The following is a 12984-nucleotide window of genomic DNA, read 5'->3' on the forward strand; positions in this document are numbered from 1 at the left end:
ACAAAATTTGAATACTGCTATTTAAAGCTAGAATTATGGGTTGTTGCTGCATGATTTCGATCTTCATTTTGAAGTCTGTATTGTATTTCATAAATAGGAATTATATTCCAAACATTGGAAAATTTGGTGTTTTTAATTTTTCTACTGTAACACTGTCATGAATGTTTTCCATTAGCAATAATCATGCCTCAGATAAACCTCATTGGCTGTGATACTGTCACTGTGTAAAGCTGTCCTCAGCATTTTGAGTGTAAAACTTTTTCATTTTGTCTTAGCTTTTTTAGGTTGGATGTACAAAAATGGAATTGTACCACACATGAAGGTGTGACATTTTTAATTGTATTTTTATATTTTGCCAGCTTATAACTATATTTTTATTTTTATTTTATTTACTTGTCTTTTTTGAGACAGGGTCTCACTAAGCAGTTCAGGCTGGCCTTGAGCTCACTTTGTAACCCTGGTCTCAGGCTGTTCTCGAATTCGAACTCACAGATCCTCCTGCTTCAGCCTCCCAAGTGTTGGGATTACAAGCATGTACCACCACGCCCGGCTCATAACTATACTTTTAATCAGTTTCTTTGTACCCTTCTTAGCTCAGCTGAATATGACCATTAAAATAGAAAATTCCTTCAACAAGGAAAGGTGCCTTATCGTTTGATTTTCATTCTTTTGATTAACAGAGGATTTAAGGTTTCTCTGTACTTCTGAGTGGCTCTTCCTCTTCATGAGCATTGTGCATGCATGGCTTTTGACCATTTGTTAGGTGGAAATCTTGAGACAGCATTATTATGAGTTCTGTGTATATTTAGCTGGGTAGATGTTCCTCTTTTTCTTGTGGTTGGCTGAATTTCAGATTATTTTTCACTTATACTGCTGTACCAAAGGGACATTACATATTTTGCTATTTTGAAATACTTCACAATGTGTTTCAGGCCGACAGCAGTGAAACAGCAAAATACCCATTACTCCTTTAGTTCCGAATAAGAAAGGCAGCATCAGTAGGGGGTAGGTAGTCAATAGTGTGACTTTTTCTAACCTGGTGAAAAGCAGACCACAAGTTCTTGCTTTTCTTTGCATTTCAATAAATTCAGGGCTTTCTCGAACTTCCCTTAGGATTCAGAGGAAATTAGGTTATTTCAGAAATAGATGAGGTATTGAAAGAGAAGTATGGTAGGACAAACTACTAAAAACGCTACCAAGCAAAGAGAATTTATATTGTTTACTTATGAGCTTACCATCTTGTTGAAAAATTGCAGTTAGAAGGGAATTTAGGATGACTGTGTACTTAAAACCTTGTCGGTGCCCTGTAGAAAATTGTTGCTTTATCTCTTATAATCTGACTCCTTGTTTGCCTTGTTTTAATTTCTCCTTCTATGATTTTTTTATCAAAGGATTTTTAAAAAGATGAGAAGAGTTATTTCTGGCATAGTGATAGTTTATGAACTCTTCTTAATCTCTATTTTGCAACGCAAACAAGCTTTCCCTGAAAACATCCCACAATGCTTGCTTAGGCGAATCTTTTTTGATTTTTTCCCCCTTATTTTGTACTGAGAATTGAACCCAGGACATCATGCATGCTAGGCAAATACTTTACCCATAGGTTTATTCCCCAGTCCTTTTAAAATTTTGAGACAGAGTCATGTGGAATTTTCCAGGTTGGCCTCAAACTTTCAATCCTCCAGCCTCAGCCTTACCAGTAGCTGAGATTACACACCACCATGCCCAGCTCTTTTTATTTTTCTCAGCTCTTTTTATATTTTTCCAGCATGTATATAAGGTAGTTCTCAAACAGTGAAAAAAACCGATTTATGACACTAGAAAACAAGCTGGCGGGGAGGAATGTTGCAAACCTGTAATCCCAGCACTCAGGAGGCCGAGGCAGAAGAATTGCCACAAGTTTGAGGCCAGTCTGGGGTACATAGTGAGTTCAAGTCATACCCAAAGTACATGGTGAGACCCTGTCTCAAAAAGAAAAAAAAAAAAAAGAAAAGAATATAGATAAATGTATTAATAGGACGAAAAATACCAGTACCAAAATGAACTTTAGCAGTACATAGTATTTTACAATCAACAGCATCCTAGGAAAGTTAAAGCTGTTGATTTTAATGAATTTTAATTTCAGTGGAACTTTAAGAATATTAACCAACAAGTTTTATTGGCTGAGTCTGTATATAGATGGTTAAAGAAACAATATTCCTTCTGTATGTTTCAGATCTGTCTCTAGTTATATTTTATTTATTTAGTCTTTTTTTTTTTTGGTACCGGTGATCGAACTCAAGACCTTGTGCTTGCCAGGCGGGTGCTTATGCCACTGATTATATTCCTGGCCCTATTTTGTCTTTGAGTTAAGGTCTCATTATGCAGTTTAGGCTAGGCTAGGGCTCACTTTGTAGCCCAGGCTGGTCTCCAACTTGCAGTGATCTGAATGCTGGGATTATAGGAGTGTGCCACCCTGCTTTTTCTTTTGTTGCCAGTGTTTATTAAGGGAAGATGATACTTTTTCAGATTTATCTGAAGTTTGAAAACTGCTTTCTTGCTTTCCCTTTGGCTGTCATTAATCACATGGCACATTCAGCATGAAACAGCTATGGTTAATTTGATCTTTGGTCTCTTGTCAGCCTCTGATAGAGGAACTTTGTCCTGTGAAGTGTACCCAAATAATTGCTTGTGCCCTTTTAGTCAAGGTGCTTTGGAGGTGTCATGTAGGAGAAGGAGGTAGCATTTAAAAAGCCAAAGATAGTACCAATATCAGCAAATCAACGTCAGACCCATTCCTACTATAGGTGGTTTTGTTACAGTTTTAAAATTAACATTGGGAGGCTGGACCTGGTGGTACGTGCCTGGTACTCTGGAAGCTGGAGCTGAAGAATCCGTGTGAGTTTAAGGCCAACCTGGACTCCATAGTGAGTTCTAGACCAGCCTGAACTATATAATGAGACCCTGTCTCCAAAACAAAACAACAACAAAATCCAGAAACACACGTACACAGATAGGGGAGGGGAACTTAATTTTGTAATATGCGAAAACATATGTTACTGATTGCAGTTACATGGGGCAGACAGGTTGAGTTTAAATCAGTGATAGTTGTGTTGTTTTGGAAAAGTTATTGTATCTTTCTGAGCCTCAATTTCTTCATCTGTGACAGACCATGTGGCAGATAGTAGAGACCACTAAATGTTAGTGATTGTTACCTTTACAAGATTCCGTAATGTATGATCTCTTAACCTCTTCACTTGAGGATAGAGACCGGATGGAGATTGACAGTGGTTGAGAGATTTAAAGTGAGCTGATATATATATAGTCGCTAGCAAAGAGTGAAAGGATGGCAAGAAATCAGGTGTCTTTTTGGCTTTGCTAAGTAAAATGCATTGGATATCTAAATGTAATTAATAAGGAAGATGCTTCAGTTATCTCTAAGATTATTTTATTTTTAAGTGCTTTACATTTATCACTGCAATGCCTTTGTTTTTGACTAAAGGAGCTGTTTCCTTCTGATCAAGCCTGAAGCCACATAATCTCAAGTTTCAATCAGTTTCTTTTTCCTTGAAAGCAGGTTTGAGTATGATTGTTTAGGGTACATGAAAGTATGGTTCTTTTGCCCAGGACTTTATGTATAAATTTACACATACATTACAGTTACAATTTAAACTTCCTGCTTTCTCTCTTCCTGTGTGCCCCTGACTGCAGGAGTCTTGCCTGGGGTTGCTCACTTGATTCTGCCTCTTCCTGGGGGCTTTCCTTTTTCCGGTAGTAGCCCTTGTGCTCATTGTTAGGGACTTAGTCACTGGCTTGGTTTCCTGAGATCAAATGAAATGAGGTAATCTAAGCAATGGCTGCAGTTACTAGAGCCCATTGGCCGCCTCGCCCTGGTTCTGCCACCCACAGAGTCCCTGTCACAGCTCTGTGGGATTTCAGCTTTGCTTTGACGCTTCTAGTTTGGAAACAGGCTTGCTTATGCTTGAATGCAGGCGTTAAACAAGCTCAGTGAATCATATGATCTGTTTGGCCAGTTCTTCAGAGTTCATTTATGTTCTTTGAACCTGGAATGAGCTATGGAATCTGATGGGAAATCTTCCTATGAGGATTGGATGAGCCTTCTGGGTTTTATTTTATTTTTTGTCTTAAGCTATATAGTACTGACTGGCTTCCCTTCTCCCCCAACATAGGGTCTTTCATTCCTTAATTAACTACTTTCTAAAATACATTAGAGAGGGACTGAGATTGCATATATGCAAGGTTTCCTAGATTTTGTAAGCTGTTACAATTGCCAGCACAACAGCATCACAGATCTGCTTAGAGGCCACTGTAAAAGTGTGTTTTGCCTCTTACCTTGTCTCATATTAATTGGTTATAAATTCTCAGCTTACAATAGCAGTGACGTTAACACTTGATGAATAGTTGTTGAAAATGAATTTTTCCCTCATCTCTTCTCTATTTTTACCTGCAAAGTGGCGATTTGGGGACTGTACAGTTGGTATATTAAGTTACTTTCAAAATTGATTTTGATGCTTATGAGAAAGATAACATTCCAACTCTCTTTTGGTTATAGGAGATTACTTGAGAAAACTTGATTTTAAGCCTTCCAGGATGTCCTGTCTACAAGCTGCAAAGGGTAGATCACATGTCTAGTTCACCACCGTGCAGTCATGTGGTGATTAATGGTGGGAATGCATACTCAGAGATGTGTTGTTAGGCAATTTAATCATGCAAGCATCAGAGTTTCCTTATACAAGCCTAGATGGTGTATGTCAGTTGTGACTGTTAATCCTGATTGGTCAGTTCCATTGGATTAACAAATGCCCAGTAGACTGGTAAAGCATGCACCTGGGTGTGTCTAGATGGATAATGGAGGTGTGATCTTGAGTACTGTATATGGCCAGCCAGATCCTTTCAGACAGGATTTCCTGTTCTGCCACCATGAACTGAATATCCTTGCCGTATTTCTGCCTTAGAGCCAGCTGACTATGGACTGAATCCCCTGCAGTGTGAATCAAATGTATACCCTTTTCCTTTAAGTTGTGGGGTTAGGTGTTTTAGCTTCATACAGTCAGTGCCTCTTGATAAAAAGAAGCAGTAAACATGAGATGTGTGAGGCTGCTGCCAGAGTAAGTTGGCATCCTGTTTCACAGTACACTTTTTTTTATAAGTAAAAAGCATATACTCTAAAATAATAAAAGGTTTAGTATAGTAAACACCTAAACCAGCAACCTTGTTTATTATCACTGTCCTGTATTATATACAATATGTAACTGTATGGCTGTACTTTTTTTTTTTTTTTTTTTTTTTTTTGGTGCCAGTGATCAAACTCATGACCTTGGGCTTGCCGGGCAGGTGCTTATGTCGTTGAGCTAAATTCCCACCATGGCTGTACTTTGATACCACCTGCAAAGCAGTAGACTCATCATGTGGTAAAATATTGTGCTACAGTGTTCCAAAGGCCACTGTTTACCAGGCCTTCAGGATTTTCCAGCTGCATTATATAACCAGACCACTGTTGTATGTGCCCTATTGTTGTTGGCTGAAACAACATCACTGTGTAGTACATGAGTATGTATTTTCACTTAACGTGTAGGACCTGGCCTGGGACAGGGAGGGTCCTGTTTGTCCGTTTATGTGCTGGGAATTGAACCCAGAGCCTTGTGTGTGCTAAACAAACACTCTACCACTGAGCCCTTACTGATACTTGCTTACCAACTACCTGGTATTCACTTGATTAGATACGTCAGTATAGCCAAGATGAAATTGGTGCTTGGGTGTAGTGGCACATGCCTGTAATCTTAGTGCTTGGGAGGCCGAGACAGGAGGATTGCTGTGAGTTTGAGTCCAGCCTGAATTACATAGTGAATTCAAGGCCAGCTGGATTACATAGCATGACCCTGTGTCAAAAAAACAAAGGAAAGAAAGAAAAGGCATTGGGTAAAGGCAGTAAAACAGATTAGCTCTCCCCACCACCATGACTGCGGTTACATGAAGATTCTGTTCATGTGGAAGTGAGACATTAAGGTGAAGTACAGGATATACTGGACTGAGGAGTAGACACACCTGGGTGCCAGGCCTGACCCTTTATTAACTACCACAAGTAATTTGGGGAGAGTTACTTAATCCTTTTGGGCATTAGTTTCTTCCTGAAAGGCCCTGGCCAGTTTTGTGTTAAGTGATTAATTTATTCTTGAGCAGAATTACTGATTGGAGGGAAAGAAATAATAATACAACTTCAAAGGAATTTTACTCATGAATAGTTTGGAAATAGTTATATTAGTTTATACCTGCTCTGATGGGGAAAATGCAAATGACTTGACTGGGCATTGATTTTTAAAATATTTATTTATTTATTTTTGCAATAGGACCTTGTTGCTAGGTAGTTCAGGCTGGCTGTGAACTCCTGTCTGGCCTGTTCTTCCTGCGTCAGCTGGGACTGGGGGAGGTACCACCACACCTGGCTGTGGTCAGTGGTGTTTGAGAAATGAGTAGAATTTATAGAATTCATTCTTTTCTGAAAAATAAATGTTCAAAAAAAAGAGGAATGTCTTAGGAAAGAGATCAAGGGGCCTGTTGTGTATTTAATTTATTCATACCTTAGTGCCAATAAGAGTTCATGCAGGCCACGTGGAACCCTTAATTGTCCTGAAATTCTGTATTTTGGGAGACAATATCTAGTATCAAGAACTACTTAAACAGTGCACTGGAAGGGTGACATTCCTTGAGGCTGGGCCAGGCTGAGCCTGTGCAGTGATGTGTGTGCTGAGAATGCTGCAGAGGGCAGTGGGTAAGCCGCTGTGCTTCCTGGGTAGGGCCGGGGGCTTGGAATAAATAGCATTTGAGAATGAGGACACAGGATTCTTTTCCTGAGGAAGATTTGAAATTGTCACTTGCTTCTGGTGTCTCTCTGTTTCAGTTGGTCTGCACTTACCCTTACCAGGTAAATGTTCTTGGAAAACTTCTTTTAGGAAGTGGTCCATTATGAAATGGTAGTGTGTGTTGTCTAATATCACATGTCCGAACACGAGGCTTTCAGAGACTTCTGTTATGCCCCTGCCCACACTGTCTGGAGCACCCTACCGAGCCTCTCCCGTCTCTGGTTCTAGAACACACTTCAAGACAGCTGTTCTGGGTTTTGTTGTGTTTGTTTTTACTTTTTGGTGGTACTAGGCATTGAGCTCATGCTAGGCAAATGCTGTACCACTGAGCCACGCTAAGGGCTCTCTCTTAGTTCATTGAGATGCCTTTCTAGAGAAAAATTGTTTTTCATCTGAGCAATTTTGTTTTTATTTAAACTTTTCTCTCATCTGTTTCTCACATTATATATACTTCAGGAGATGTTTCAACAGTGTCCTATGGGGGGAAGTTTCCTTTTCTTTTTGGTACTGGGGATTGAACTCACAACCTTGAGCTTGTCAGACAGGTGCTTATAGCACTGAGCTAAATCCCCGGCCTGAACATTTTCTTTTTAATTGGGTTTTTAAATATTTGAGAATTATTGATGATTTGGAACGATGCAACTATTAATGCCAAAAGGATGGTCTAGATGGAAATAGTTTTTTTTTAACTTTAAGAGTTTGAGTTTCTGCTCTTCTAGCTAAAAGAAACATGTTTAAGTGCATAAGTGTATGAAGTTCTGTTTCAGCCATGAGAATCATAAAAATATTTTTTTTGTGGCAAATTGTGTTTTTTTTTTCCATTAAACATTCTAGTTAGTATTTCTGGAATTCTTTGGTACAGTTACGATGAGAGCTGTGATAATATGAACAGGGGGTTAATGTAGGTAGCTGTTCACACTTTGTGTGTAAGAGTTGGCCAGTGAAAATGAGTAGTGTTTGAAAGTGGTTTGTGAACAAAAAAAAAAAAAAAAAGAAAAGGGGCTGGGGATTTAGCTCAGCGGCATAAGTGCCTGCCTTGCAAGCAGGCAGTCGTGAGTTCGATCCCCGGTACTGATAATAAGGAAAAAGACAAAAAAAGTGCTTTGTGCACACTAAAAATATTATTGCATCTTGTGACAACCAAGTTCCCAGATGTTGGATGTTGTAGTTATTAAACAATTTGAAGTATCCCTGAATTTGGATAGAGGCATTCTCTTCATATAGGCCCACATTTATTTTAACAATTTTATGATAAAAGGGGAAATTGTGGGCAAATTATAGAAACAGTGGATTTCCCCATGTCTGTAATTTATTTGTCACCATAAGGAGTAAGGGCACATGGTAAAAAAGTGCCAGCATACTGAGCTCTGCTTCACACTCTCAGGCTAGGTGACATTCAGGTGTGTGTCTGTCTCAGGAGTAAGGTCTAGCTGCTTCTCAGTAGCTGTAAGTTGGAAGCACCTTCCAAAGTGGGAACAAAGTAGAAGAGGGCCTGGGTGGGCAGTGCTGCTGTGTGGATGAGTTTGTGGCACTGGATGTAGTCCTAGGGGTGATGAGAGTGGAGTTGGGCGTGTTGTGGGTTTCTGGCGTGGGTGCCTATGAAGGTGGTGCCAGCAGTCCTTCACCTAGAAGGGAATACAGAAGAAAGATCAAATTTAGGAGAAGGGAGACATTCAGGTAATGTCTGGGGCACACCAGGCAGCGGATACATTTTGAATGGATAAATCGGGGGTGTTCTTTTTTGCTTCCCTATGTTTTTTGAGACAAAGTCTTGCTGTGCAACCCAGGCTGGCCTTGAATTCCCCGTCCTTCTGCCTAGCCTTCAGGTATATGCTTGAAGATGTGTATGGAATGTCAGCATTTACTGGTTTTGCATCTGGAAGGCAGAACAGCTCTGCAGAATGGGAGCTTTGGGATGATGGACTTGGATGATGTCACTTAGAATGTGTGTGTTAAGGTGACAAGGGATCTTCGGGGAGAAGCATGGGGACACTATCATTTAGGGGATAGATATGGACCTAAAACCAAGAAGGAGAGGCTGGAGGGAGAGCAGCAGAGAGGGGTTGACCTGGAAGCAGAAGTGGAGCCGCATGTCAAGAAGGGCTTGTTTATTGGGAGCGGTGTTTGAGAGAGGCCCCAAGAAGGACCGGGGTTGAGCTTTGAAGAGGCCCCGGGAACCTTGGGGAGAGCTGGACAGGTTAGGCCACCGAGTGGGAGGAGGTAAGTAGAGGGAGGATACTGGGTGTGCATGTGTGTGAGCTGTTACCTCAGGCTGGCAAGGCAAGGCTGTGTGACAGAATGACGGGGTGTAGATCAGAGGCCATGGCAGGACGGAATTGTCTTCATCATGTTTAGCTGAGAGCGACCTGAGGGAAGAACAGCCAGCTATTGGGGCAGGAGCGGGCATCGCTGGAGGTGTCTGCCTCTGCAGGATGGATGGATTTGGTGCCAGGTGGGAGGGAGCTGTCATTTCTGGTGGATTGAGAGTAGCAAATCTGGAAATGTATATGTGTGCAGGAGGAGGGACTAGGAATTTGAGTGATGGCCAGTGGACACTGATGTAGGTTTCCACGGGGAGGGGTGGAGGGAAAACCACCAAAGTGCCCAGACAGAAGAGGGGTATGCTAGGGTGTCTGGGGAACCAGTTTATGTTGTGGTTGGAGCAGAGGGTGCCACCCATGGGTGTGATAAGAAACTGGGCTGGAAGGGAGAGCTAGGAGGCTGGAGGGCCTCACTTGCCAGCCTAGCACTTTGGATTTTATTTCTGAGTAAGGAACAACTGTTGAGGGAGAAGTAACCAGCAGCAGCTTATGGCTGAATTTAGGAGTGGGATGGGGTAGGGTTATTGCAGGTAGTTAGGGCTAGAAACAGGACAGGTACAGTGGGAGAGATGAGGATTCCAGAAGTTGAGCTGGCACATTGGCATCTAATGAGTGATATTTACAAACAGGAAGAAAAAGAGCTGAGGGTGGAGGAGCAGCTGGGTGTGGTGGCACAGGCCTGTAATCCCTGAGGCTGAGAGGCTGAAGTAGGAGGATGGCTGTGAGTTTGAGGCCAACCTGGGTTACACAGTGTGAGTTCCAGGCCAGGCTGAACTGCATAGTTAGAGGCCCCTCTGCTGTGATTGGCTGTGGGAATTCAGAGAGCAGTACATCATTTTCCCTGCTGAAGCGTGCATTCCCAGCAGAAAGTCAACCAAGAGCTGTAGAGAGGTTGTTGGTGCTGGTGGAGGTGTGCACCAGTTGCCAGTGATAACAGCAGCATCTTTGTGACTTAGATGGTGCCTTTTACCTGACCTGATTTTGCAACACTCTTTTCGCTAACTTGGGAAGTAGGCAGTTAACTTCTTTGCACAGAAGAGGCACTGAGAGATTCAGTAGAAGTTGGTTCATCGAAGAACCAGATTAGAAACGGGGCATTCTTGGTCAGAGTGGGGTGGTTGCAGGCTGACTAGGGTGACTGTCACATTAGCAGATATCAGAGGCTGAGAACTTGATACTGTATGCATGTGTCTTGGGTTGGGTGGAGGGATAAGGGTAGAAGAAATTGTGCATTTTGGTTTCATTATGTCTGAAGTCCAGTGGCAGAAGGTGAGGACCAGCATGCAGAAATACGTAAATTGTCTCCTTGTATATCAAAGGTTACAGTCAAGTTCCTAAAGATGTATTCACATTGTTGCGTTATTGCACATTTACTGTGGAACTTTGAAGTTTCCAAAATTCTTATTTCCATACTGATTATGTTGTCACCCAGAAATATACATGTACAGTGTGGGTGGAGATTACAGTAAATCATAATAATATGAATTGCTTGTAACTCCAAAGAAGTCGGATTTCTGCATGGTTTATTGTAATTTATAGAGCAATCTGAAATGATCAGGCTTTGGAAATTTGTTTTAGGGAATGGTAAAGGAAGATGTTCTGGAGGGTGGTTGTATATTGTTTTTCTTTCTGTCAGATTGGAAAGAAAATCGAAAGGATATGGGGAAATTCCAAAAATTAGAGGCACACAGAGTTGTTCAATGTTTGCATTATCACTGAGCAGGGATGAACAACTGGGTTATTACAAGAGTCCTAGTTCCCCTTTCCGTAAGGAACTTTCCGTGTGTTTGTGGAGGTCAACACACCTCAGCGCCACTTTTCGACAGTGTAAATGCTCTGTGATGAGCAGGAGTGAAAAGGTTAAAGTAAACACAGTGAGGCAGGCCTGCCTGTGTGATCCAGTCTGGAGTGAGCAGGTGCTGCTGCTGTTCGGCAGTGGATGATTTGGGGGCTCCCCTGATGGGGGATGTCTCCTGAGGCGGGAGAACTTAGATCTGGGTTTTGGAAAGGTAAAACACCTCAGTGACCGAGTGGTCTTTTATTTTTCTGTAGAAAAAGCATTGGTGTATTTTAACAGAAACATTTTAGATTGCCTCAAATCATAATGGGATTTATAAAAGACTTAGATTTGAAAATGGCTGTGTCTCCAGTAGGGATACCTCCAGGGAAGGAGGCAGAAGTATCAGTAGAAATATGAAATGTATCTGTGAAACTGTGATAACTCCAAAATTAGGATGCTGCTTTTCACTGTTTTCTGCAGTTATCAGATCAAATATTTCTACTAGAAAATCCAAGATCTGTGATAGAAGAAGGCTTATTTTTGAACTAGGATATAGTCAAGATAAATGTTAATTTCTTGAAAGTCAAAATGTTAGGGAAAAATGGTTTTCATTTTACCATTACAAAGTGATTCAGGCACACGGTAATTATATGAGAACAGTGCCATTTAGCTACTCTTCGTTTAAAAGATAAAACTGCAGATATCATCGAAGCCCCTATCTCCCTTTCTGGCTCCATTTTCCCTTTCCCTCTCTACCCCTAATTTGTTCTTAGTGTCCTCCATAAATATATTTTTGCTAAAGTATCAGTTAAGTGTCCATCATTAACATTGTTATTTTATGTATCTTTAAATTTATGGAGGTGTCCTGTTGCATGTTTTTGGCTGTACGATTCTTCCATTGTTCAGCTTGTTTTTGAGATTGGTAATTCTTGTTCTATTTCATTCTTTTGAGCTACTAAACATACAGCATAGTGTATTCATTTTCTATTGATGGACGTTTAGTCAGTATTTCCTCCTTTACAAATAATACTTTTAGTAAATATGTTTACATCTCTCATGTGTATGTGTGCCTGTGGACATGTGCTTTACATAATCTGAGGAGTGGAATTACTTAGTCACAGGGAATGGAATGTGTATTCATAGGCAGCTGTTGCAGGTAGGCTTGGTTTGCTTTCTCCAATTCCAGCCTTGAAATGGAAGCTTGGGAATTAAGATAATAATGACTTCCTTTTAACTTATATTTTGATATTATCATGGATCTATGAATGCTTGTTGTTTTGTGAGGGAAAAAACAATACAGAATAAATAATGTTTAATTTGCATTGATGGTTTAAAACGTGGTTTATGTAAAGTTTTATTTGAGTGATACACACACACACACACACACACACAGACACACACACACACACACACACACACACACACACACACACGTCTTCTAGGGCCACAGTGAGAAAAAATTTGAAGCCGAGGCAGCAAGATCACAAGTTTGAGTCTTGCCCAGGCAACTTAGTGAGATGCTGTCTCAAAAAAGGTGGGGAGTATGCTGGGGACATAGGCTCAGCGTGAAGGGTCTTGAGTACAAGTCTCAGTCCTGAAAAAAAAAAAAAAAAGAGGAAGAAAAGGAAGGGGAGATGAGGAGGAGATGAAATTCCTAAGGCCGGGGATGTCGCTCTGTGGTGGACGAGGCCCTGGGTTCACTCCCTGGTGCCAAAAAAGTAAATGTAAACTCTTCATTTCTTTGATATTTCAGTGCCCACTTAATATTTGACTTACAGTGTGTGTGGCTTGGTGTGGGATGGGATAGACTTTAAACAGATAACTATTTTTGGTGGTCTTCAAAGTTTCTGTAATTTACTTTAAGGTCTGTTTAAACCCTCATGTCTCAGAGTACTTGAGTAGAAGGAAAAAATGCCTGAGATATGAAGAATGGCACGAATCACAGCAGGGTCGTTTTGAAGTCACCTGGCATGCTCTCTTTGGGTGAAAGGAGGTTCTGTTTTCTTATCACATTTTCTGCTCAAGT

At 41.0% G+C, this 12984-nt stretch overlaps 1 protein-coding gene and 1 non-coding gene across 2 annotated transcripts in view; one reads left to right on the forward strand and one right to left on the reverse strand.

Annotated features, from left to right (window-relative positions):
* The window catches only part of Rassf3 (Ras association domain family member 3), a 67468-nt gene that overhangs the window by 9361 nt on the left and 45123 nt on the right, over positions 1 to 12984 (forward strand). The window lies entirely within an intron of this gene.
* Positions 90 to 232, reverse strand: LOC111753349 (U4 spliceosomal RNA). The gene has a single exon (XR_002788158.1). It is a non-coding gene; the product is annotated as a U4 spliceosomal RNA (small nuclear RNA).

Source organism: Cavia porcellus, unplaced genomic scaffold (genome assembly GCF_034190915.1).
Source record: "Cavia porcellus strain 051 isolate PalLab524CR breed Dunkin Hartley unplaced genomic scaffold, mCavPor4.1 scaffold_8, whole genome shotgun sequence".
Taxonomy (NCBI): domain Eukaryota; kingdom Metazoa; phylum Chordata; class Mammalia; order Rodentia; family Caviidae; genus Cavia; species Cavia porcellus.